The 27,323-nt window shown below is 34.0% G+C and overlaps 1 protein-coding gene across 5 annotated transcripts in view; it reads left to right on the top strand.

The window, feature by feature from the left end:
* EXOC6 (exocyst complex component 6) overlaps positions 1 to 27,323 on the top strand; it is a 214,003-nt gene that overhangs the window by 164,865 nt on the left and 21,815 nt on the right. The gene's annotated exons all lie outside the window — the stretch shown is intronic.

Below are 27,323 nucleotides of genomic sequence, written 5' to 3'. Positions count from 1 at the left end.
GTGGAGAGAACCTCATTGGAGGTCACTACTAAAAACAGTAAAGATATGCCTGGACAATTGATTTGAGTAGGTCCATGTTTATTGATGATAAGAGTTGTAGTCTGATAGTTTGCTGATAGAGAAAACTGGTACTATACCTAGCTTAAGAAGGTTAGGTGCTTAACATGAAGTAAAGTTAACATGAAAGTAAACAGATTTTAAAGAAGGCAAGAATAATTGATTTAGGATCAACCTCCAAACCATTAAGATTTTAGTGTAAGTAGTATTAAATCCCATTACATAATCAGTTTTGAGCTGCCTCCATGGATGGAGGAATACGGAAGAAGCATTAAGCTGTATAGTTTGAAAGCTTTGAAACACTGAAGAACTTCCTAGAAGAGATGTGTTATCACTCTGAAGAGTTCAATTTTGGCTGTCAACCCTGGAAAGTCCAAATGAATGAATATTGTCCAGATTATGATGCACATTTGAATGGACAGCTTATAGAGTTTGTCTATCAGTATGTATATATGGATCAGATAGCATAGATGAATGGTGAGTTGGGCTTGGAGTTGAACTAGAAGAGGAAAGATTGGATTGCCTTCAGGAATTGTAGGACTTTAATTACTTCAATATTCACATGGAAACAAAGGCTTATCTTTCTTAATGCCACCAGTGAAATAAGAAATGTAACAGTCTCCAAAGGACTAAAAATAATTATTGCACAGAGGACAGTGGAGAAGTTTTATAGTAGGTGTGAGCAGGCTTTAACATACTTCAACATGCATAGCATACTTTAACATACTTTTTTTTTAAACCCTTACCTTCCATCTTGGAGTCAATATTGTATATTGGCTCCAAGGCAAAAGAGTGGTAAGGGCTAGGCAATGGAGGTTAAGTGACTTGCCCAGGGTCACACATCTAGGAAGTGTCTGAGGCCAGATTTGAACCTAGGACCTCACATCTCTAGGCCTGGCTCTCAATTGATTGAGGAAATTTGAAAAATTTGAAAAAGATAAGATATAATGAAAGAAATTATAATAAGGGAAGATGGGCTGGTGAGGGCACTGAATGACAGAATTCTTTACTTTTCAATACTAGGAGAAAGCAAGAAAGGCCAGAAAGATGTTGGATGGATCCTTTTTGATGACTTTATAATAGGACATGGACAAGAGTGGCATGGGGGCGGGGGGCAGCTGGGTGGTTCAGAGGATTGAGAATCAGGCCTAGAAATGGGACGTCCTAGGTTCAAATCTGGCCTCAGACACTTCCTAGCCATGTGACCCTGGGCAAGTCACTTAACCCCCATTGCCAATCCCTTACCACTCTTCTGCCTTGGAGCCAGTACACAGTATTGACTCCAAGACAGAAGGTAAGGGTTTAAAAAAAAAAGTGGCATAGGATGGGCAGGCATGGATGAGTTGTGATCTAAATCATTAGAAGAAACTTTTAGATGGATGAGATCAAGATCAAGATCCATTTGAGTAATATAAAGTTTATTTCTATATAGTCAACTTTATATGTATCAAATACATACCCTGGGGCTATATGTATATAATGCCCCCACATTCCCAAATGCAATCCACAACAGATTAAAATAAATAAAAATACAATAAAACATAGATAATGTCAATATATGTTTTCCTATGTAAACATGCAGCCACAGGGATCCTTGTGTACTGTTTAATGGTCCTCATTTATGTTTGAGTATAACACCACTGATCTACTCAATTACTGATGACAGTGACCTGGCATACTAATATCTATAATAAAAATCCATAGATAATCTGCTTTGCTGATTTGGTCAACTATCTCTAGTCAAAGAAACAATGCAAAGAGTGAGGATTTACTGCCATTCCAGCTGGTCAGGGAAAAAAAATTGTTGCAAATAATCCCATTTCCTGTAGGGGGTGTTCCTCATAGCAAGTTTCTCTAAGTAGGGAATGGGATCTCATCCTTGACAGAAGGCCATTTCTGTATGAAAAAAAAAGTGCTCCAAATCACTAATAATTAGAGAAACTTAAATTAAATCAACTCTAAGATTCTACCTGCCACCTATTATATTGGTAAAGATAATAAAAATGGAAAATGACAGGTGTTGTGAGGACTGTGGGAGAATATGCATTCTGGTACTGTACTATTTAAAAAATTTTTCAAAAGTTTGCATTTTGTATTTCTGTAATTGTATGTTTTGCACTTGCATTTGTGCAAATATGTTTTCATTGATTAATTTGTTTTCATTGAAATTTTATTTTCTTTCATTTTTATCCCTAGTACAGGTTAGCATAGATAAAATAGCAATAAAAATAGGATAAAATAAGTGTAAGATTAAGACTAATTATAGAAAATATAATAATAATAAGGTTAGGTATAGCTTTAGAATTACATAGAATAGCGCGCATACAAGGGAGATTTTTTATCTCTCCATATCCTCGAAGGGGGGGGATTGTAAGAATGATATTAGAAAATAAATATTATTTTATTAGTTTAGGGATAAGAAGTAAAGTGGCTGACTTGAGAAAGAACTGGAGTTTGAAGCAGAGCTGAGAAAGAATGTTGATTTCAGATGTTGACAGTTATAACTATTTTTCTGTGTCAGTTATTCTCTTGGCATTTGGGAGTTGGTCTCTGGCAGTTGGCAGAGACACACACTCTCAGGGACTCTCAGGGTTGGAGGAGGTAACATCTTTGCCTCTTTCTTCGTCTGAGGGAAAGATCTGAAGGAGCTCAGTGTTTTCCTTTCCCAACTTGGGAAACACTATTGAATATCTAGTGTGATTTTTATAGATTGTTTAAGTTTGAGAAGACCAAAGAAAAACCTGGTCTTTGGTTGGACTGTCTGAGTCAGACTCCTAATTTGATTCTTGTTGAGACTCAACCAGCTAGCCTTTGCCATTTTATAATTGAAGGCGAAGTTAAGAAATATAAGGATGATAGTGGTAGTTTTTATTTAGATAGTATAAATTTGGGTTAGTCAGATCAGAGAGGAGTAGTGTAGCCTGTGAAACATAGACAGGGATTTATTTAGGTGGATTTAGAATCCCTTCGAATTAGAAATCCCTTTTTATCCTTATATAGTTCAATAAATATTTTATTTTTATAATAAGAGTCTCTTTAGCATCTTTGCGCCTGGCCCTGAAGAGAAGTTCACATTTGAGCTTCACTTCATCCCTGAGGATACTTTTGATTACATCTATCAAAAGTATCTGAACAGTTTTGAAACTATGTTGAATAGCTTTTCCATCTAAATATTTTATTTTTATAACTCGTCACTTTATTTATTTATTTATTTAGTTTTTTGAAAAATAAACCCTTACCTTCTGTCTTGGAACCAACAGTATGTATTGGTTCCAAGGCAGAAGAGTGGTAAGGGCTATGCAATTAAGGTTAAGTGACTTGCCCAGGGTCACACAGCTGGGAAGTGTCTGAGGCCAGATTTGAACCTAGGACCTCCCATCTCTAGGCCTGCCTCTCAATCCACTGGGCTACCCAGCTGCCCCCTTGCCAATTTATTTTAGAGTTTTTGAATATTTATGTATGTAGCTCACCATTTTAATTTTTACATTATAATGTTGGTAGGCCTGTGAATTGGTTCAGTCATTTTGGCAAGCAATTTGGAATTTTGCTTCTAAAAGTCACTAAACTGTACATGTTCTTTGGCCTAGTACTTCAATTACTAAGCTTAAACCCTAAAGAGTTCAAAGAAAGAGTATGTACAAAAATATCTCTAAAGCTCTTTTTGTAGTAGTAGTAAAACACTAGAAACTTAGAAGAGTATTTTTTTAATGCAGAATGGCTAAACAAGTTATGGTATATGAATAATGAAATATCTTATTGCACTGTAAAGAAATGATAAAATGGACAATTTTAAAGACTACTAGGAAATTCTTTATGAACTGATGCAACATGAAGTGAGCAGAACCAGGAAAACAAGTGATAAAATAACATCATTAAAAAACCCCAACAATCATGAAGTCTTGTGAACCCTTATCGATGTAATGATGAACCACAATTCCAGAGGACCAAAGATGAAGCATGCTACATAACTCTTAACAGACAAATGATGGATTCAAGATGGAGAATGAGATACTTTTTGGACATGTCCAGAGGGAATTTGCTTTGTTTGACTTCATATTTACTAGGTTTTCTTTTCTTCCCTTTTTTTAGAGAAGGAGGAAGTAGAATGGAGAGAAAAAATTAATGTTTGTTAATTGACAAAGCCATAAAATTAAAGTTAAAAAAGAGAATATCCCTGTTGAAGTACATTTTTCTCTCAGCTTTGCTAGCTGGATTTGAAGCCACAGCCCTTCCTTGCTTCCTAAGGTATCTTTCTTGTTACAAGGAATGAGACTACATTACAACCCATCTGAAATTTACAAAATAGTTAAGAATGGCACCTAACGGGCACAAATATCTGCATGTTGGAAATTTGGAATTGACTATAAAACATTTCCTCAGTTGTGTTTTTTTTGTGTCAACTAGGCTATACTATATAAATAACATAGAACTATAGTAAGTGAATAACAGTTATAGAACTTTCTTAAGGGATTTGCAAAGGTACGATTTTGGATATAACTTACAAAACTTAATAAATGCTTCTTACAATTAAAGGAGTTCTAACACCTGTGTTTTTTATTTGGCTTATTTAGTGTTTATCTCACTAAATACTGAAATCCCTATTGTTTTTCTTCTTAAAACAAGTCATGCTTCCTATTATTAGATAACATGTAGTCTGCTATGGTAGCTCATTCTCATATTTTCATGTTACCATTGTTAGCTTTGTGTCATTTTGACCTCATTATCTGTTTAAATATGTATATTTAGCCATTAAGGACCAAATATTTTTTCTCCACTTCTGCAATACTTTAATAAATCTTTAGTGAATAGTATCAATGACTACTACCTTTTTAAAATTTTAATTGCCTAGATAAGTGATTAATTCACAAAATATTAAATATATTAATGGTAATTGAAAAGCCATAAATTATTTTATGTTTAGAATTTTTATATGTAGTTCACATATAAATGACTATTAAAATGTGAAACATGATCAGGTATGGTGAGAAACACAATAGAAATTAATGTTATGGAATAACTATATTTTAATTCCTCTGGTTTTGACAAAGGCTTAAGATAATTTCTTTTAATAGTCAATGATGAAATATAATTATAGTCCCTCAATGTTTGTATTAAAAAATGAGAAAAAGAAACTTTTTGTTTTTGCAAGGCCTTTTGCATGGCCTAACTCTTAAAAAAGAAAAATAGAATCTGACATCTAATATGTCACCACAAGAAAAAGTAGTTTACCTTTAACTGTTTTGTTGTAAATTTACAGAAAGTAAAATGGTAAGATACTAAATGTTTAAATGAGTGAAAACTAAAATGTATAGAGATTTTAAATATTCATATAGGCTGTGCAGTTCCATTTATACCAATATTCCTTACTATAATTATTTTGCCAACTATTATATACATAAGAACAAATTGAGATTTTATATTAATAGTGTAGGTTCCATCTTTAACATAATATAATATATATTTTAATGCTTTCAGTTGAAGTTATTAACCCAACAGAACTACAGAGAGTTCTAACACCTGTATTTACCTTAAAGGAGGATTTTTGTATTCTTTCCCCTTCCCCACTTTCTAATTGGTGATACATTTCTGGGTTAATAGGATAGCTGACAGTTCTTTTCAAGTATACTTAGGAGAGCAAAAGAGGTTCTTCTCATGGTTCTTATGGGAGGGAGGTCATGCTTCTGTTTTTTAGTTTGAATTTGATACTACTTCATGATTTGTGGGGTATGAAAGATAAGGAAGTAGGTCTAGTGGTCAAGTGTTACCTGCCCACCCGGACTTTGCCCTGAGGTCAAACTTCTGATATTTGCTGTTCTGAAAAGAAGAGCTGATGACAGGTAGGGGCTGATACAAGAGAAAAGTTAGAACTATATCAAAGCTTAAAGGCAAGAGAATTGGGACTCAATGAGAGGCTGTAGCTAAAAGATGGATCAGCAGGACTGCCCTTTAAAAAAAAAAAGCTGACCTGTAAGTGAAAAGACTTTATCATGCTGCCAATCACGTGCATGCTAATGGAAGCCAGTTATCTCAACAACATTTTATGACCAACTGTCCTAGAAGGACAATGTGGAGGATTAGCAAGCAGTGATGGAAGGGGATTATTTATATATACTTCCATTTTAAATATATGTTATTTTGAACATAATTTTTATTTTTATAGAGTTAATTTTTAAAATCAAATTGCTTACCCTTTAAAAAAGAAGAGCTTATCTTCCCCTCCAGTAAAAATTCAAGACATTAATCTGATTAGAGCTCTGTTCTGCTCACTTATACTTATGTATCTTAGACTCAGTCCACCGAAGACTTTCCTAAGTACATTTTCTACATATTTTCTCTTTCATATAGGCCTCAAATGGAGATTGTTGGTTTGCTACATTGTCATTTAAGGTAGCAATTGTGTGCAAAAACCTTGTCATTTGAAAAAAATCAGATTTGTTTTATGAAACTCTATGCAATTCAGCAACCATTCATTAAGTACTTTCTATGTGGCAGGCACTATGCTAGGCACCAAGAATACAAAGACATAAATGAGAGTACCTGCATTTAAAGAGTTTTCATTCTACTTGAGGGAAACAATATTACTTGGATAAGTAAACAAAAAAAATATAAAGTAATTTGAGAGGAGCACTAACTAGGGGAATTAGAAGAGTCCTCTTACCAGAAGTGGCTCTTGAGCAGAGCTTTGAAAGGATTCCAAGAAGCCAAGGTGAAAAGAAAGAACATTCCAGGCATTGAGAACAGCCTATACAAAGAGAGAGAGGGAGGAGATGGAATATTGCGTAAATAGGTAGCAAAAATTAGGCCTGTTTGGCTGGAATGTAGAATATATGATGGGAACTTAAGTGAATTCCATCTGAAAGAATAGGCTAGTGCCAGGCTGTGAAGACCTTGAAATGCCAGAAGAATGTGTATTTTATCCTTGAAGCAGTAGGACAACACTGAAGCTTCATGAAGAGAGTGGCATGGTCAGAACTGTGCTCTAGGAATTGTAATTTGGCAGCTGTATGAAAGATACTAGTATAGAGGGGAGAGAATCTGACATTGTGAACACTAGAGACTGAAAGGATGGTGGTAGCCTCAACATAGATAGAAAAAGTTTGGAGAAGGAGGTTCAATTTAGGGGAAAAGATACTGAGTTAAATCTGGAACATGTTGAGTTTGCAACGACCATGACAGCCAGGAAATTATCTACTAGTCTTTTGATGAATAAAGACTGGAACTAGAGAAAGAGGGGAGTTGGATATGTAGATATGGAGTCATCTACATGTCATTACTGAGATTATATAGGGAGAGAAAGAGTGAGCTCAGGACAGAGCTCTGGGGTACACAAATAGGGATGATGATCTTGTAATAGGGAATGAGGACAGACAGACAGGAGAACTAAGAATTTCATATAAAAATGTTTTTTTTGTAATGTGCCCATTTTAGTTCTCATATCAAGTTTTGTGCAAATTCATTTTCTTCTCCATTGCTTTTTTGTATTTCGTGAAGCAATATTATTCATAATGTCCCATCATATACTTTTTACATTATTTTGAAAATTAGCTTATTCACTAATCCAGCATTACTTTTGCCTTCAGGTCTCTCTACTTGTCAAGGAGATAGTGTGTCCTGGAAAATTTCTACAATCTTTTGGCCTATTTGTTACCAGTGTCTACAATCTGTTGGCCTATTTGTTACCAATGTTTGAAATAACTTAAACTTCTTTAGGAAATTATAATATTCAGCATTAGTGTTTTTACTTTTATTAATTTTCCATGTGTCAGAATCTATAGTTTATTCAAATAACTGAAGTTGGAACTGTTATAATTACATGCAGTGCTTTTCCTCTCTTTTAAATTGGTGTCAACATTTTTATATTTTGATCTAAACAACCATTGTTCTGACTGTTTTTAGACAGCTAATCCTAAAATGTCCCCCAAATTGGCATCTAGTTGTTCTGTTGGGCAAAATGAACTAAACTTTTATCAAGTACCTTCTATATGCCAGGCATTGTGCTTAGCACTAAAGCTACAAAGAGAAGCAAAAGATAGTTCCTACTTTCAAAAAGCTCACAGTCAATTGGCAGAGAGAGCATGCAAACAAATACATAAAAAGAAAGCTGTATACAGGAAAAATGAGCAAAACTTTAGTAGAAGAAAGGCACTAGAATATAAGGGATTAGGGAAGGGTTCTTATAAAAGATAGGATTTAGAAACCAGGGAGATTAGTAGTCTGATTTGGGGAGGGAGATGATTCCAGGAAAGGAGAACAGGCAGAGAAAATGCTTGGAACTGAGACATGGAATGTCTTGTTTGGGGACTTAGCCAGTAGGCCAAGTGTCATGGCATCAAAGAGTAGGTGTTGGAGAGTATGGTATAAAAGACTGGAAAAAGTAGGAGGGGACTAGGCTTTAAATGCCAGACAGAAGAACAAGTTGTATTTGATCCTGGAGGCAATAGGGAGATATTAGAGTATTGAGTGGGGAAGGTAATATAATCAGACCTGTTCTGTAGGAAAATTAATAGCTGAACCAAGGTTAGATTGGATAGGAGATAAATTTATCTATAATTTTCTTTCTCTGTTTTTGTTCTACCTGGTTTAAATAACAGTACCATATTTGCTAGGATTCCTCCTGTTTTTCCAAATAGTTTACATAGTATTGGAACTAATTGTTCTTTAAATGTTTGGTAGAATTTACTTGGGATCGATCTGGCCCTGAGGATTTTTTTCAGGAGTTCATTAATGATTAATTAACCAATAATTTACTTATTTTATTGGCTTTTTCATTAAACTAGCTCCTTGTCTTATTTGTTAGTTCAGTGGGTTTTTTTTAACTTTTTTATTATTTTTATTTTTCAAACCCTTACCTTCCATCTTAGAATCAATTCTGTGTATTGGTTCTAAAGCAGAAGAGTGGGAAGGGCTAGGCAATGGGGGTTAAGTGACTTGCTCAGAGTCATATAACTAGGAAGTGTCTGAGACCAGATTTGAACCTAGTATCTTTTGGCTGTAGGCTTGGTTCTCAACTCACAGAGCTACCTAGCTGCTCCCCCCACCCCCATTTTATTAATCTCTCCTTTGATTTCCAGGATCCCCAATTTGGTGTGTAATTAAGGATTTTTAATTTGTTGTTCTAGTTTTTCTTTAGTTGCATGCCCAATTTATTGATCTGCTCTTTCTCTATTTTATTGATATAAGTATTTAGAGAGATAATTTTTCCTTAAGTATTTCTTTGGCTGCATCTCATAAATATTGGTATGTTTCATTGTCATTCTATTTAATTAAATTATTTATTGTTTTTATGATTTGTTCTTTGACAGATTGTTATTAGTAATAATGAGGTAGGGCCCCTTCACAATGATTTCTTTCTTCAATGTCAGTTTTGGCAGTCTTGGCTAGAAGAAAGCCTAGTGGTTTGGAGGGACATTACTCTTCCCAGGGCTCTTAGATTTAGGATTCTAGGTTGTCTCCATCAGGATCTGAGGTGAGGTATTAATTAAGTTAGTGGTAGTGGTGGTTTGACCTGCCTGTCACTTAACTGATTTCTTTCTCTCCCTTAGAGATCCTGAGGGATATGTACTTCAAAACAGTGGATTCTGTTTTAGATATATCCATTTCAAAATGTCCTATAGGCAGTTGGTATTGTGGGACTGGAGCTTAGGAGAGAGACTAGGGCTGGATATATACCTATGAGGTATATGATTATGGCTGAGATTCATTTGCATTGACACTACAATTTAACCCAGTCATCAAGTGAATTAGTATAGAGAAAAGAGAAGAGGGCTTAGAACTGAGCTTTGGTGAATGAAGAGCAGTTTGCCATAATAGGAAGGGCATTTCTCTCTAATAGGTGGGGGTGAAGGAAAAGAGTGTGGGATGATGTCAGATGTATGTGAGATGAAAAGGGGAGAAGATGGATCTGTTGGCAAATGGCCTCAATTTTTTTGATGATGTATGAGGTAAGGTATTCAGCTGAGAGAGTCAGGAGAGATGAAAAGATATGGAACATCATCTTTAGTGAGTGACATAAAAAAACGAAGTAGATTGCTTTGCTGTGGTTTGTTTATAAATGCCTCGCTGAAAAGTACTAAATTTGTGGTGGACCCAGTCAGCATGTTTCTTGACTTCCTCCAGCTCCATTCAGCAGCATGATAGGAAAAGCAAAGGAGATAGATAATGGGTTGGGACAGGAGTGGGTTTTGACAAAGTATGAACAGCAATAGAAAAGTGTCTACTATTAATTTAGGAAATGGGGACACAAGGTCAAAATTAAGCAGTTTTTGCCTTTGAAGAACTTAGATTCAGGGGTAAGTGTGACATAAATGCAGTTAAGTACATAAAAACATATGAAAAGTAAGACAAAATAATTTCATGTTTGAGAGAACACAGACAAATGGGAGATCAAGTGAGATCTTGTGCAGCAAGGGCAGCAAGGATACCTGGGCTAAGCTTTGAAAGAATCTAGGAATTTTATGATTAGAGATGAGGAAGAAGTGAGTTTATAGGAATAGTGGTGTCACAGTATGAGGTCATGAAGCTATATGTTGCATATGATGGACAGCTAGCAGGAATTGAGTTATAGGAATGGAAAAGAATCCTGGAAAGGTAGATGGAAGCAATATTGCAGAAAGTTTTCAATTCCAGTTTGATGGTTTGAATATATTTTTTTTAAACTACAGGTAAATCAGTAATGATTGCTAAGTTAAATTCCTAAAAACTACAAAGTTATTTAGTACCATTCTGTATAAAGCAATTTTCTGTTAAGAATATGTCTTTTTAAGGATAGACAAGAGGCTTGTGAGGAAAAAAATGTTTTGAGGAAGATTACATTTTGGTTCCCAGTGACACAGGTTCCTTGTAGGGTGTAGAGGATATTTTAAAGAGCCTCAACTACTTATTCTTAAAGAGATGGGGATTTTTAGGATGAGGGCAAGGAGGAGAATCATGAAAATATTGAGTGGCCAAGTATGCCACTCTGGTGTATTTTTATTGGCATCTTATGTAAAGCACATGTCAGATCTCAGACTATCAGACCTGGCAAGGATCCTGAGTACTATAGAGTTCACCCATTCTACATAAAAGGAAATTAAAACCCAGGGAGTTGTGCGTTTAAAAAAAAAATATTGTTGCTGGGGCACTTCATTTCCCAGCATTCTTTACTTTTCCCGGGGTCTTGTCTTGCCTCCTGTGTTGTGCCCTGGTATGGGTTTGTTTATAAATTTTGCTGAAACCCACGCTGAGGGACTTTGGGGGCTTTTGCTTTGGCTTGAGCTCAGCAGGTGTGGGTCTCTGGCTCTTTGCTCTGCTCACTCAGCTGAAGGAACCTTTTTTCTCTCTCATTTTGTTGTTATTAAATCCTATAAATTTAAATTCTTGGAGGATTCATTCATTTTTAGTTTCACATAATGAAATGACTTAGCCAAGGCTGCAGAGTAAGATGGCATCAGAATTCAAAGTCTGGCCTTCTCACTCCAAGTCCTGATTCCTTTACAATGTTTGGACAGCTACTGCTATTATAGTTAGTCCACTAGGGCTTGGTCAAGGAATTAAGATTGATGGTATATGAAAAAGTTTTCAAATGTTAAAATTTAAGCATTAAAGATAGAAATTAGTAACATTTATAAAAAAATTATTGAAGCTATTTTAGTTTAAATTGCTTTATTAAGACAACTAATGACGAGAGTACTACTTAGAATTGATGAATAAAAATAAAATATAAATATAAAACATATAAAATATGACTAATAAGTAAGAATGTAATGTCAACAAGTTTCAAGATGTATAAGAAACAGAATTACTCAAAAGGAATGAAATTTTAGAGTAACAAGTTAAAATATCATCCAAAGAAGAGTTTGAATCCTGGTTGCCTGTACAAATTCATACTGGATTATTCTATATTATATATAAGAGAAAAATATTTATTACAAGATTTTTAATATATATCTTAAATGACAAAATAGGAAGGATCTCAGTAACAAAAGTTATGAAAAGTTATGTAGAAATAAATTTTACCTTTGTTCTGCTTTGCATCATAGATATTTTTATAATATCACTTTTTTTTTTTTGCTATCAAAATAAGACATAATGGTCTTTCACAGATTTATCTTCTCTCTTATAGATAATTCTTTCAACAATTTGTGTAATAATATTGGATATCTTAATTTTTTTAAAGTTGTGCTTTGTTAGATAGACATTATCATAACTAAATGATAGACAAAATCCAGATTGATACTTTTGGAAGTTTATGAATCTTTTGAATCTTGTACCAAATTGAATTTAATCTTAGGAATCTTTTGCTCTATATGTTCTACAACTTATGATGGATGGTTAGAGTAGAACACTGCCAACAAAGTTCATATTTCCAAGATTTTTTCAAAACAGCCAGTTTATCCTGTGAATTCTATTTCTTAGACAGAAGTGGCATTCCCCCAAGTAGTTTGACCTATTGATGTAACAGTTATGATGAAAATGTGGTCATCTTTTTTTCCTGGTTATCATATCTGATGTAGCCACCAAGGTGAGATTATTTTCTTCTGAAAGAATACCTCCTGTGAAATGTGAAACTTAAATTATGCAGAGCTTTTTAAAAAAGGGCACTTGCTTGAGAGATGTTATAACATTTATGACCTTCATTTCTTTCTGTGATTCCCATATATTAGTTGTTTGGAAATAGAAGGCCAAAATGAATTATTATACTAACATAAAAGGGAAAAGAACAAGAACAAGAGGATACATGGGAAGATATATTTTGCCCATTAGGAAGGGATAGTGAATAAGAGGAATGAATTAGAAGAGATTGAAGAAAAGGAAATTGTAATGAAGTAGATAAAGGCACAATAAAAGTGGAATTAGCATGAAGAATAACATTAAAATTGGGAAAGCATGGGGATTAGAGGGGATATCATCTGATCTTAGCTATCTAAAGAGAAGAAAAGATAAATTGTTTCAAAGATTAAATCAAGATTCTTTTAAATCAAACAAGATGTCCACAGAGTAGAGGAAATACTGTAATACCAATGTTTAAGAAAGCAAATGCTGATATATATATATGATTATTATAGACCAATGCATTTGACATGTTATATCTAATGATAATTGAAAAGAAACATAACAAACTAAAAACAGTGGAAATAAATTAGATATTTTGTGTTACTCTTTCAGAATAGTAAACTAATGGAGGGAAGGATATGTTTTTAGATTTTCAAAACCTAGAGATCATTTTTATAGTATTCTTAAAAATAGAAAACTACAGAAAAAACCAAGCACTTCCACTGAAACTAAAGGCAAAGCCTATATCAGGATCATGGATTTAGAATTGGAAACAATATTATAGGTGTGATATGGTAAACATTTATTAGGTGCCTAATATGTACAAGAACCTTACTAAACATTGGAGGTACAAATAAAAAAAAGAAGATAGTCTCAGCCCTCAAAAAACTTAGAATCAAGTGGAGGAGGACAATACACAGAAAGAAGCTGAACCAGTAGTGTTGAGCACAATTAAGATGACAGTGGAGTCAAAACCAAGCAGAGCACCTTATAAGCAAGTGAATATTTCATCTAGTTCAACTCTTTCATCTCACAAATGAAGGACCCCACAGACCAAAAATATTAAGTGAGTTGCCCAACTTTTCAGAGGTGAGATTTGAAAAATCCTTTGACTTCGAAGCCTACATAAGGTCCTGGGCTGAATAGAAAGATTAATAGACTCATATGGTTAAGTGTCAAACAAAGGAGCTTTCTTCTCCCAAGACCATGAAAATATATAAAAGAAGTATCATAAGAAAAAAATGAAAATTAAAGTATGACATTCATAAGCATTCCAGCCTCAAAGTTTTGAGGGGTTTTTTTTCATTTTTTGGGGGGGGTTATACATGTATTATTAAACAAATAATCTTATAAAACCAAAACCCCAAATCATATACCCAAACAAACAAGTGATAAATCATGTTTGCATCTTTATTTCTACTTCCAGCAGTTCTTTCTCTAGAGGTGGATAGCATTCAAAATTTTCCCAGATAATTGTATTGCTTTTAGTAGCAAAGTATCACATTTGATCATTCCACAATAGTTTAGTTTCTGTGTATAATGTTCTCTTGGTTCTGCTTATTTCACTCTACATCAGGTCACATAGGTCTTTCCATTTTTTTTTCATATACTTATTGATAGCTTTGATTTCTTCATCTAAAAACTGCATATTCCTATCCTTTGATTATTTATCAATTGGGTATTGACTTGGATTCTTATAAATGACTTAATTCTTTATATATTTAAGAAATGATACCTTTATCAGAGAAATTTGTTATAAAAACATTTTCCCCAGTTTGTTGTTTCTTTTCTAATCTTGGTTGCATTGGGTTTGTTTGTACAAACCCTTTTAAATTTAATGTAGCCAAAATTATTCATTTATATCTTGTAATGTTCTCTATTTCTTATTTGATCATGAATTCTTCTCTTCTCCATAGATTCAATAGGTAAATTATTATATGCTTCCATACTTTAAAGTATCACTTTTTATGTTTAAATCATATCCCAATTTTGACCTTATCTTGATATAGTGTGTGAGATAGTGTTCTAAACCTCATTTTTGCCATACTGTTTTCCAATTTTCCTAGCAGTTTTTGTCAAATAGTGAATTCTTGTTCCAAAAGCTGGGATCTTTGGGTTTATCAAACACTAGCTTGCTGAGGTCATTTAACCCTACTTTATTCCATTGATTTACCCTTCTATCTCTTAGCCAGTACCATATTGTTTTGATGATCACTGCTTTGTACTACAGTTTAAGATCTGGTATTTCTAGGCCCACATCCTTCACATTTTTTTTTATTAGTACCCTTGATATTCTGGATCTTTTGTTCTTCCAGATGAACTTTGTTATGATTTTTTCTAATTCTATAAAATAGTTTTTTGATAGTTTGGTAAATATGAAACTGAATAAGTAAATTAGTTTAGGTAGGATTGTCATTTTTATTATATTAGCTTGTCCTACCCATGAGCAATTAATGTTTTCCCAATTGTTTAGATCTGACTTTATTTGTGTGAAAAGTGTTTTATAGGTGTATTTTTATAATTCCTGAGTTTATCTTGGCAGATAAATTCCCAAATATTTTATATTGTCTGGAGTGATTTTAAATGGAGCTTCTTTTTCTAACTCTTGCTGCCAAGTTTTTTTGGAAACATATAGAAATACTAATGACATATGGGGTTATTTTGCTAAATAAAACTTTGCTAAAGTTGTTAATTATTTCCACTAGTTTTTAAGTTGATTTTCTAGGATTCTCTAACTATACCATCATATCATCTGCAAAGATTGATACTTTAGTTTCTTTATTACCAACTTTAATCCCTTTGATTTCTTTTTCTTCTCTAATTGCTATTGCTAACATTTTTAGTACAATATTAAATAATACTGCTGATAATGGGCATTCTTGCTTTACTCCTGATCTTATTGGGAAGGCTTCTAACTTGTTCCCATTACAGAGGATACTTGCTGTACTTAACTGTTTATTATTTTGAGGAAAGGCCCTTCTATTCCTATACTTCCTAGTATTTTCAATAGGAATGAGTGTTGTATTTTGTCAAAGGCTTTTTTATGCATCTGCTGAGATAATCATGATTTTTGTTATTTTGGTTATTAATATGGTCAATTATTTGGATTATTTTCCTAATGTTAAACCAGTCTTGCATTCCTGGTATAAATTCCACCTGGTCATAATGAATAATTTTTGTGATAACTTGCTATAGTCTCTTTGCTAGTATTTTATTTAAGATTTTTGCATCTATGTTCATTAAGGAGATTAGTACATAGTTTTCTTTCTCTGTTTTTGGTCTTCCTAGCTTAGGAGTCAGTACCATATTTGTGTCATAAAAATAATTTGGTAAGACTCCTTCTTTGCTTATTTTGTCAAATAATTTGTGTAGTATTGGGATTGGTTATTCTTTAAATATTTAATAGAAATCACTTGTGAATCCATCTGGTCCTGGGAACTTTTTCTTTGGGTGTTCCTTGACGGGAGTTCAGTTTCTTTTTCTGAGATAGAATTATTTAAGTATTCTATTTTCTCTTTTGTTAATCTAGGCAATTTATATTGTTGTAAATATTTGTCCATTTTACCTAGATTGTCATATTTATTGCCATATAATTGGGCAAAATAGCTCTTAATAATTGTCTTAATTTTCTCTTCAGTAGAGGTGGGATCACCCTTTTCATTTTTGATATTGTTAATTTTATTTTCTTCTTTCTTTTTTTTTAGTAGATTAACCAAGACTTTATCTATTTTATTTGTTCCCCCCCCCCAAAGTACCAGCTCCTAGTCTTATTTATTAGTTCAATAGTTCTTTTACTTTTAATTTTATAAATTTTTTTCTTTAATTTTTAGGATTTCCAGTTTTGTTTTTAATCTGTGAATTTTTAATTTGTTCTCTTTCTAATTTTTTAAGTTGCAAGCCCAGTTCATTGATCTCCCTCTCTATTTTGTTGATATAGGCACTCAGGGATATAAATTTTTCCCCGAGTACTGCTTTAGCAGTATCTCATCAATACATGTTGTCGCCTCATTGTCATTCTCTTCAATGAAATCAGTAATTATTTCTTTGATTTATTCTTTGATCTACCAGTTTTGAAGAACGAGATTAGTTTCCAACTAATTTTAAATTTGCCTCTCCATTAACCTTTATCAATTATAATTTTTATTATATTATGATCTGAAAAAGTTGCATTTGTTATTTCTGCTTCTCTGCATTTGTTTGTGATGTTTTTATGCCCTAGTACATGGTTGATCTTTGTATGTGTACCATTCTGATTTCTTTTATTGAGCACATCTTGCTTCCTTAGACATTTTTTATTTACTCTCTTGCTGTTTGCATCTGTCTACTCCTCTAGGCATTAATTACAAAAACCATAGACCTAAAGTTGGAAGGTCAGCTAGTCCAGCCCCACATTTTATGAAGAAACTCAGCTTCTTCTCTTTTCTATGAAAGCTTATCTGTCATTTGTTCTGTTCCTTCAGAAACTTATTCAGCGAATTAGTGTTAAGACATTAATAGATATTAATAGATTCATGTGTGACTTTTCCCAGGTACTTAACAAATTATCTTAAGATACTGCCAATTCAAAGGAATAGGAAGGAATTCAGACTCTGTAGATTGGTGGGGGTAGATATTTCCAAGAAAAGAGGCCTTTTAGCTTCCTTCAATACAGACCAGACCCTCTAGATAACTTCCTGTCTGCTGATGTTTGCAATCATTGAGATTCATATCTTAAGCAACATTCTCTGCTCCTCACCCTCCTTTATCTTCCAAGTAGTTGCCAAATCTTGCCCTTTCCACTTCCATGATGCCAATATCAGCTGCCCTCTTCTATTTATGTAGCATCCACCTTTTTTTCAGATTCTCATCAGCTCTTACCTGGACTATTGCCAAAGCCTCCACATTGGTCGGCCTCATGTCTGTACTGTCTGCACTTCACATTCCACACACTAGCCAAAGTGATTCCTCCTTAAGAGCATATCTGACCATACCACTGTCCTACTCAATAAATTCCAGGGGCTTCTTATTGCCTCCAAAATAAAATACCAATTCCTGTTTGCTTTTTTAAAGCCCTTTTCCCCAACCTCCCTTTATAATCTCATTATACATTATTCCCTTCCTGAAATCTATGATCCAGTCAAATTGGCTTGCTTGCTTTTACTTACACACAGAGTACTCCATTTCCATTCTCCATGCTGTTCCCCCACACCTGGAATGCCTTCCCCTCTCACATGTGCTACATAGAATTCTTTTAATCTGCAACCTGCTACTCACACATGATCTACACTGATTCTTTCCTGATTCCCCCAACTACTAGTGTGCTTACAGCCTACCTATCTTGTATTTAACTTCTTTTTACTTCTTTAATATTCATTCTGTATATACTTAGAGGTGTATATATTGTTTCCCCTGATAGAATATAAACTATTTGTAGGAATTATTTCATTTTTCATATTTATTTTTTTAGTTCCTGGCACATAAATGGTACTTAATAAGTGCTTGTTGATTGATGAGTAAAGCCTGGACAATAATTTATTTAGCATTAGTATGTTTAGAATACCTTTGTAAAAAAGATATTTTATTGATATCTTTTGTTTTTTATACAACCAAAATTTCTCCCAGCATCCTTCCCCTTACATTTTCCATATAACAATTTAAAAGAAGAGAAAGAAATAAGCAAAACCAATCACTATAGCCAAAAAGTTTGAATAATACCTGTGGACCTTCTGTCTCTGCAAAGAACTAACAGGTGTCTTCTCACAGCTAGTTTTGTGCTTTGTAAGTTTGCAGCATTTACCTTTGATTGGTTTATGATTCTTTGCATTTACATTATTGTAATCCTTGTGAAGTATGTTTTCTCGGCTACAGCAGATCATGTAAATCTTTTCTGTATTTCTCTATGTTTATCATATACATTGTTTATTACAGCACACTAATATATACAGTTTTTTTAGCCATTCTACTTTGTTTCCAATTCTATTGCCAAAAATGCAAAAAAACTGCTGCTATAAAAATTTGGTATATATAGGAACTACTTATCAATTAATGAGTAACTACCTGGTGGTATGTCTAATAGTAGAACCTCTGCAACAAAGGGTATGAGCATTTTAATCACTTTATTTGCATAATTCCAAATTTTTATTTTTGCATATCATATGCTCCTTTCTACCTCCTTTAGTGTGAGTGAATTTGCACTAACAAAGTTGCTTGAAAGAAACCGATATCCCCCCATGAATCATACTTTTATCATCATCCTCAACAGGATGAGATTTTAATTTGCTTTTTATTTTTAGAGAAGATACTGGAGAAGAAATCAGTTTTAAAGTGTCATTTCTTCATCTGCTATAGATCATTGCATTGTATTTACAACCATGATTTTTTGATGATTAAATCAACTTTTCCTTTCTCTATCTCAGACACTTTAACTTTTCTTTAGTACTAATATTGAGCAGAAGAATGTAGGCTTAAATTAAAAACAAAACAAAACAAAAACAGTTAACTCAGGCCAGCTAGCTGACTCAGTAGATGGAGAGCCAGACCTAGAGATGAGATGGCCTCACATACTTCCTAGCTATTTGAACCTAGGCAAGTCATTTAATCCTGATTGCCTAGTCCTTATTGTTCTCTGACTTGGAACCAGTAGTATTGACTCCAAAATGAAGATAAGGGTTTAAAAAACATTGTTAACTCATGATTATACTTGGAGTTTAAAGATATACTTCATTGCTTCAAGGATCTGTTATTTCTTCTGCATAAGTACTTCTCTGCCTATAATAGTATGGACTGTAATCACTTTCTGCATTAGGAGATAGTCTTTCTATCTCTGTAATTGCTAATTGGAAAAAAAAATCACCCCTTCATGACTTTGGCGATAAAATTCTTAAAACTTAGCCAAACTGGTCATTAGACACAAATTCCACTGCCTTCTTGTACTCAAAGCCTTTGCAACTTTGTAGGACTTGACAAAATGGTTCCAGAGCACTCTGCTGAGATAGCCTTTGAGAAACCCAATGTCCCGTGAAGGTGACAGTGAAATATTGGAGTAGAACTTTCTCAGAGGAAAGTTCTTACATTGAAACGAATTGTTTCTGTAATGGATGAATGAAATCCTTCCTCACTTACTAGTTTTTGAGTTTTCACAAAGAATCCAAGCTTGTCAAGGATTTTATTGTGGTAATGCTTTTAATAATGCCAAATGTTTAATTAAAGAGTAATTTTCTCTGAAAACTGATATTACAAAAAATTGAATGAAATTTGCTATTCTCTACTATGGATCATTCCCTCTTTCAACTTAAAAACAAAAACAAACACTAACTTACTTACTATAGACCATTGAAAGTAACTGGTAATTAACTGAATACATTAAATTATAACATTTGACATTTATATAGAGTGTTTCATAATTGCTTTTTTGTATAGCATGTACAGCATATTATAGTTACTGGTTATTTTCCAAACTAAGATAAATTGCTATTAAGTAATATATTATAATTACATTGTAATTAAATTAGGTAATAATGGTATGAATTCATATTTGCTAGTACCTTAAAGTGTTTAGAATATTTCATAACAACTCCATGAATAGGTGAGATGGAGATTATTCCTATTTTGTGAATAAGAAAATTGAGACAGAGAGGTTGAACTCTGGGTCACAGAACGCATGAATGTTGGAATAAAGAGTCAAAGGTAGGCCTTCTGACTACAAAAATCATTACTTTAGCCACTAAACTACTTTGTCAGGACTGTTAAACCATTTAAAAAAATCTTCTGTAACTGTTCTTTTATACATGACATGTCAGTTTTGCTATGAAGATTGAGAAAACTTGGTAAAGTGCCCCCCCAAATTGAATTGAAATCGGAGAGTAAACATGGAGTAAGTCACAATGTCACAGAAATTCAGTTTCCTCATTTATTAATTGAAGGGGATATACCAGTTAATCTAGTCCCAATTAGAAAAATTCTATTGTTCTATGAAATACATATTTTTAAAGTACAGAGTTTTAGTGAAAAAGCATCTTTTCTAGAAATGAGCATTTTTCTTAAAGCAAAAATTAATGATGAATGCTACATCCCTTGCCTCTGTTTACAAAAGAGTGAACCTCTTTTAAATGATGAGAAATCATAGTGAACCAAAAATACTAGCCTCCCCAAGGTTTGCTCCAATTTCAAATAGTATAGTACCTTAAGAACAATGAATCCTTTCCCACTCTAACCATTTTCCAACATTACTCAATTATATATCAACTTCTCATCTTTGGTTATAATATGTAACATGAGCCAGTTATGTAAGTGAGAACACAGTAGTTTTTCATCACAAAAAAATTAGAAAATATCCTGGAATAATATATTTACCCAAATTTCATTTCTTAAATTTTTGGGAAGGACTTCATTTATAGTCTAAGCAGTTTTAAAGGAATTATTTGTCCTTTAAGACCTGCTTTGGAGCCTGGGAGTCTGCTAGGATGTTTCTTTGAAATGTCTATTTAATCTTGTCATCATATTGTACTTCTTTTGCCACTAGTCCAGTTTATGATGAAGAAGAAGGTACTTTATTATAATGATTATTTCCACTATAATTAAACAAATCTTCTTGTGTTTGCATTATATTTGTTACTATATTGTATACATAGCCTGCTTGCTTAAACTTGTCCTAGTGACTACTTCACAGGAAGTTTCTTTAGAAGTTTTTAAGTCCTTGGCTTCTTAAAGTATTAATGGGATTTGCCAAAGTTGTAGTATTTGAATGGTTGTCTAGATATAGTAGTAGGACAACAAGCTTGTTCACACAGCTCCTTCAGCAGCATTTTTTCCTTAGACAATTCTAAGGTTCATTTGAAGTGCCAAAGAATTAGAGAAAGATGTATTGAGGTTTATTCCTAAACATAACAAGACCAGGCACCTCACAGAATTTTACCTTAGGTCCAAATATTAGAAAAGTATGTTGCCCTTTGGGAAAGTTTAGGTTATAAATAATTAGTCTGAATTTAAGTGACTTTTGTCAGTTTCTTAGAAAAATTAAAAAATCCTATGTTCTAGCCATCATGAATTTTAGAGATCTCTGTTTCATGCACTTAAATAAGTAAGATATTTTGCTTTATGTAGTATAGAAAACTTCCTAGAATCCCTATTGAAATAAAAATTAAATATATGGTATTTATGAATACTTAAGAGTAAAACTGAGGGAACTGGGTAGCTCAGTAGATAGAGTACTGAGCCTAGAGTCAGGAAGACCCAAGTTTAAATTTGGCCTTAGACATTTGATAGCTTTGTGACCCTGGGCAAGTCACTTGTCCTCTTCCTACTCCACTGGAGAAGGAAATGGCAAACTACTCTAATACCTTTTCTAAGAAAACTCCATGAACAGTATGGTCCATGGAGTCATCGTCCCCTATTTAAAGATTTACATATTTAAATACTAACATAGCTTAGTAATTGCCCAAAATATATGTTAATAACAAACTAGTAGTTTATTAAACAGTAGACTCCCTTATTACTCCTGGCCAATGAAAAATTTTCACCCATTTTCTTTTTCCTGTGTCAGCTGTTAAGCTGGTCATTTCTAAGTAGTAGTAGATAGTCTTAAAGAGTCTCTGTATGATTTTGAAGTACCTTACCATCTAGTGTCTTCCTCCAATTTATCCTTTCTAAAACTTGATTGTACTTAGTTGTTTGCATCTCCCTTATTAGATTGGAAGCTCCTCAGGAGCAGGGTCTATCCTTGGCCTTTCTTTGTATCCCCAGTATTTAGCTCAGTGTCCGGCACATTGTAGGGTAATGTTCTGCCACTTATCATCTTGGATAATAATGGTGATAATGTCCTTCAGCATTAAATCTTTAATGTTTGCAAAGTCCTCTACTCATGTTATCTTAGTTGATTTTCACAATCCTATGAAGTAGATGCTACTATTATCCTCTTACACATGAGGAAACTGACACCAAGATAAATTGAATGACTTGCCCAAAGTCATTCTGCTTTTCATTGGGCAAGTTATGAACTCAGATCTTCTCCGATGTTCTTACCTGCGAGCCCAGAGAGTTACTTGGGACCTTGAGAGCTTAAGAGACTTAACCCAGGGTCATACAGCTAGTATTTGTTCAAGGTAGGACTTGAGCCCAGGTATTCTTTAGGGGGGGAAAAAAAATATATATATATATATATATATAATTTTTTCCAATTATGTGTAAAAACAATTTTAACATTCATTTAAAAAATTTTGCATTCCAAATTCTCTCCCTCCCCATCTCCCTTATTGAGAATGCAATTTGGTATGTTATACATGTGTAGTCATGTAAAAACATTTCCATATTAATCAGGTTGTAAAAGAAAATACTAGCCAAAAGGGAAAAAATCATAAAAATAAAGTAAAAATAGTATGCCTTTCTGTGAATTACAGCTCAACATATCTGTATTCCTCAAAGAACATTCTGATTTATTTGTTAATTTTAGTTTCTCTTCTCATCCTCATCCTTACCATTATTGTCATCATCCTTTTCCTCCTATTTATCTTCCTTTTAAAAAATCCTTTTCTTTCTCCTCTTCCTCTTATTCCTAATCACCTTCATCTGCCTCATCCTTTTCATCTTTCTCCTGTTCTTTCTCGTCTTCTTCCTTATATTTATCTTCATATTCAACATTTTCCTCTCCTCCCTCTCCTTCCATCTCCTTTTATTCTTGTTTTCTTCTTCCTTAGGCATTTTTATTTTTGCCATTATTGCTAACATTGTTAATAAACACCTATTAAGCATCTTTAGCATATAGAACTATGTGTTAGGCCCTAATTTAAAATAATAAACAATGATGCAGTAGTCTTTTCATATCTCTCAATTTGAGATATATTTATGTAAAGTATCAGTGAAAGCATTTGTCTTAACATGACGGCACAATTTATTTGACTAAAAACATATTGGGTTTACAGGGGAAGTGAAGTGGTTCAGTAGAGAGAGAGCCAGGCTTAGAGGCAGGAGGTCCTGGGTTCAGATCTGGCCTCAGACACTTCCTAGCTGTGTGATTGTGGGGTAAGTCACTTAACCCTCATTACCTAACCTTCTTCTGCCTTAGCACTACTACATAGTATTGATTCTAAGACAGAAGGTAAGGATTAAAAAAAACAAACATTGGATTTTCTAGTGTTTAAATAAATATTTCTTTTTTTACTTCCTATATAGTTCATGGTTCATCATACACAAATATTATGAGAGTGAAATAAAAATACATTTATTAATTTAATACATTTTAATAGCTACAATTATAGTCCAAGAAGATAAATCCCTATGTCTTCTTAGTTAATCTTCCTCTTCCTACTGTAAAGATTAAAATTTAGGAGAGACTGAGGCAGGTAGAAATTAGTTTCTCTCTGCAAGGAGTATTATATTTTTATGAGGTTTATTAAAGATTAAGGATTAAAGAAAATACAGGATAAGAAACACATGCCTAGCCCAGAGAGGCCTAGACAAGATAACCTCACATCATGGAAGAGCCGCGTCTGCTCCAAAATGTAAGTCCAAAAGAGACCACAAAGCCTTTGCAATCAGGTTAAATCCCTTCTCGATCTCGGCCCACCTGAGAATTCAGTGAGATTACAAAGCATTTTGGGGAAGTGGAGCAAGGGTTTGTGGGGATTGAAGTCCAGAGTTCAAGTCTATTTTTACATTCCCACGTTTGATCGTTTGAAAAAAAAAATAATAATTTTTTCCCAAAGGATCATGAAAACATAATCAATTAAGATTACAATAATTTGAGGATAAGAGAAAAAAAAAAGAATAAAACCAATAATTGCTGAACGCATTGACAAAAAGCCAGTTAGGGGGCAGTCCCCTTTGGCATGAAAGTATACATACAAATAAATGTTCAATCAACCACACCCAAAGTTCAATTTTTGTGCAGCTGGCTGGTTTGGAGGCTTCTTCATGGTATCTTCTCCAACAGTTCAGTTCTGGATTCAGAAAGGTAGCATCTTCTTTTCCTAAAATTCTTCTCAAAAGGAGTTTAAACTTTGCAATTTAAATAATGATATTTTTTACATTCCCCCATTAAGAGGGTGATTGACAAATACAGGATCACTTAGGGATGCTGGCTGAGGTATGAGGTATATGAATCAATTGGTAAGAGAAATGAAAAAGATATCAGAAAAATCCAAATAAAAGAAAAAACTCTGGATGAAAATATAGACTATCAAAGTCTTATGTGAAAAAATTCTAAGTAAAAGAAAAATAAATCTATAACAGGTCCTTGAATCAGGACCTGTTATAATGATCTAAGCAATGATGCATTTACCCAGTCAGTAGCCAGGACTACAGAAAGGTACCACACTATGAGAGGCAGAAAAGAGGACCAGATTATAAGAGCCAAGGTTTTGGAGATACTCGTCTGTGAGTATCTTCAGAGTGAGTGTGGACACAAGGAAGCCCTACATCTTAACATAAGTCAAGTGTCGCAACCCCAAGTCTCACACTAGGTTCAAAACCTTTGTATTGGCCTAGAAGTGCATCAATCCATCCTGGATTGGCTTTTCTTTGGCTCTGTGCAATGGTTCTGTTGTGTATATCTTGTCCTGGAATCAGACAGAATCAGTAAGCAAAGTCCCATAATTTTTTTAAATAATTAGTGGCATCATTTTTATAGTCCCAAGCTTTTTGGGCATGCTCTGACAGATGTATTTCAAACTTATAGTACTGAAAAGTCAAAAAGTTAAAGAAATTCTTAATGCTGGTGACATGTGCTTCAAATATAAAAAGGAGAGAAAAGATAATAAAAAAACAAATAGTATATTGCACATGCAAGAAAAATATAATAATAAAAGAGCTTTAAAAATTTAAAAATATAGCTTATAATCATTGACACTCTGTGTCAGCTAAGAAAATATAAAATACAAGGCTTTCTCACCAAAAATGAGATCCATTTCCTCTTTGTATCTGGCCATGATCACTGTGAGTAGAAGGCAAATGAATTGAGACAGGTAACATTTTTTCATTTTTAAAAATACAGTAGTACAAATATGTAGATATCAATATCCCCAAAATTCTCAATAGCCCAATTAATTGCAATAGCAAACAAACACACTTTCATATTTCACATAAGTTGCTATATGACATTTTTTAAAACCTATGAATTGGTGGATATTTGTCACAAGTTTTTACAATCATAGCAATCTTTCAACCTTGGTGTATAAACATATTTTTTAAACAAAGTAAAACTCATCTTGGATTAAGAACATAATCAAGAAATCTATATATCATTCTGGTGCAAGTAAAATAATGAGCTGAAGAGTATAAATAAAGGGGTGCACCTTTTTTAGAGGCTTTCTAGGGATACAAATGCCCTGAGATTAACTGCCCCAACTTCCATTCACATATTTAGAAATGCGGAAAGGTTGTGGGTTATAAAATGTATTTCTCTTCAGCTACTAGAGTGAGCCTTACACCTCATGATAGGGGCAGGCAAAATAACCAGAGATTGTTAAAAAAAAAATTCTAAAAATCATATTTAAAAAACCCTTAAAATCATTTGAGATATTTAGCACATTAAATTTTCCAAAGGTTGTTATACAATTATAACCCGTCCTGAAGTCCATCTATCCTCTATGTGACAATTTTCAAAGTCAAAAATAGAAAAAAGCTGTTTTTTCATATATGGGCTTAATTACAATAATATTTGTTCAATATATGGGGGGAAAAGCAACAGAATTTTAAAACTCAGTACATTAAACGAACAGTATAACAGAATAATATTGAATCCAGTAACATATGAATTTAAAATCACAAAGTTAAACCTTAAACAAAAAATGCAATAGAAACACAGAGATTTTTTTAAATAAACCATTGGAGTCTGAAATGCCTTAAAATATAACCTCTGTCTTCAAAGTTCTTTGGGTAGTTGTTTTTGTTTGTTTTTGTTTTTAATTATCCATTTAAATGTCTATTGTCTGAAGGCAGAGTGGTAAGGGCTAAGCAATGGGGATTAAGGGATCTGCTCAGGGCCCCACAGCTGGGAAGTATCTGAGGCCAGATTTTAACCTAGGACTGTGTGTCTTTAGGCCTGGCTCTCAGTTCGCTGAGCCACCCATTTGCCTCCCCAAAGTTAGCTGAATCTTCTCCCTGACATGCAGGTGAAGTCATCAATGCTATTACCAGAACAGTCAAAAGGTATCCTTTTAAATAGCACATTGCTTTTTAAGTTCCTGTTTGAAAAGTCTGCTTCTTCTCCTCTCCCCCCCCCCTTTTTTTTTCTTCTCTCTCCTCTCCTCTTAATCCTCCTCCTACCCCAGTCCACATGGAGCCCAGGCTGCCCACATGGTCAATACCCCCATCCACTCAGAGGCTTAGCCTAAGGGAAAATTACCCAATACTGTTACCAGCTGGTAGAAATGAGTCCTGTGCGATCTGCTCCAAGGATCTGGGTGATGAGCCAGCTGGGGTTGCACTCGTGCACTCGTGCACTCAGGTCTGGGGCGCAGAAACAGGCAGGCAGGGCCGAGAGATCAGGCACCAGGTGAGAGGCCAGGAGCAGGAGTGGGCCGCCGGGGTGGGCAGGGCTGAGACCAGGTGAGGACGGAGAGAGGTCAGAATTGGGGGCTGCAGGCAGGTCACCAGGTGATCGAGATCTGGGTTAAGCAGGGACCAGGTAAGGGAGAGAGAGGTCAGGAGCAGCAGCAGGAGAAACAGGCAGGCAGAACTTTGCAGCCAGGTGGGCGGCAAACGCAACAGTTCCGGAGCGAGCCTGTGAGCTATCTAATGGTTGGAACAAGCAGCAGCTTTGC

The sequence above is a fragment of the Monodelphis domestica genome, chromosome 1, assembly GCF_027887165.1.
Source record: "Monodelphis domestica isolate mMonDom1 chromosome 1, mMonDom1.pri, whole genome shotgun sequence".
NCBI classification, from domain to species: Eukaryota; Metazoa; Chordata; class Mammalia; order Didelphimorphia; family Didelphidae; genus Monodelphis; species Monodelphis domestica.
The sequence above is the reverse complement of the archived record's forward strand: the minus strand, read 5'-3'. Positions and strand labels throughout refer to the sequence as shown.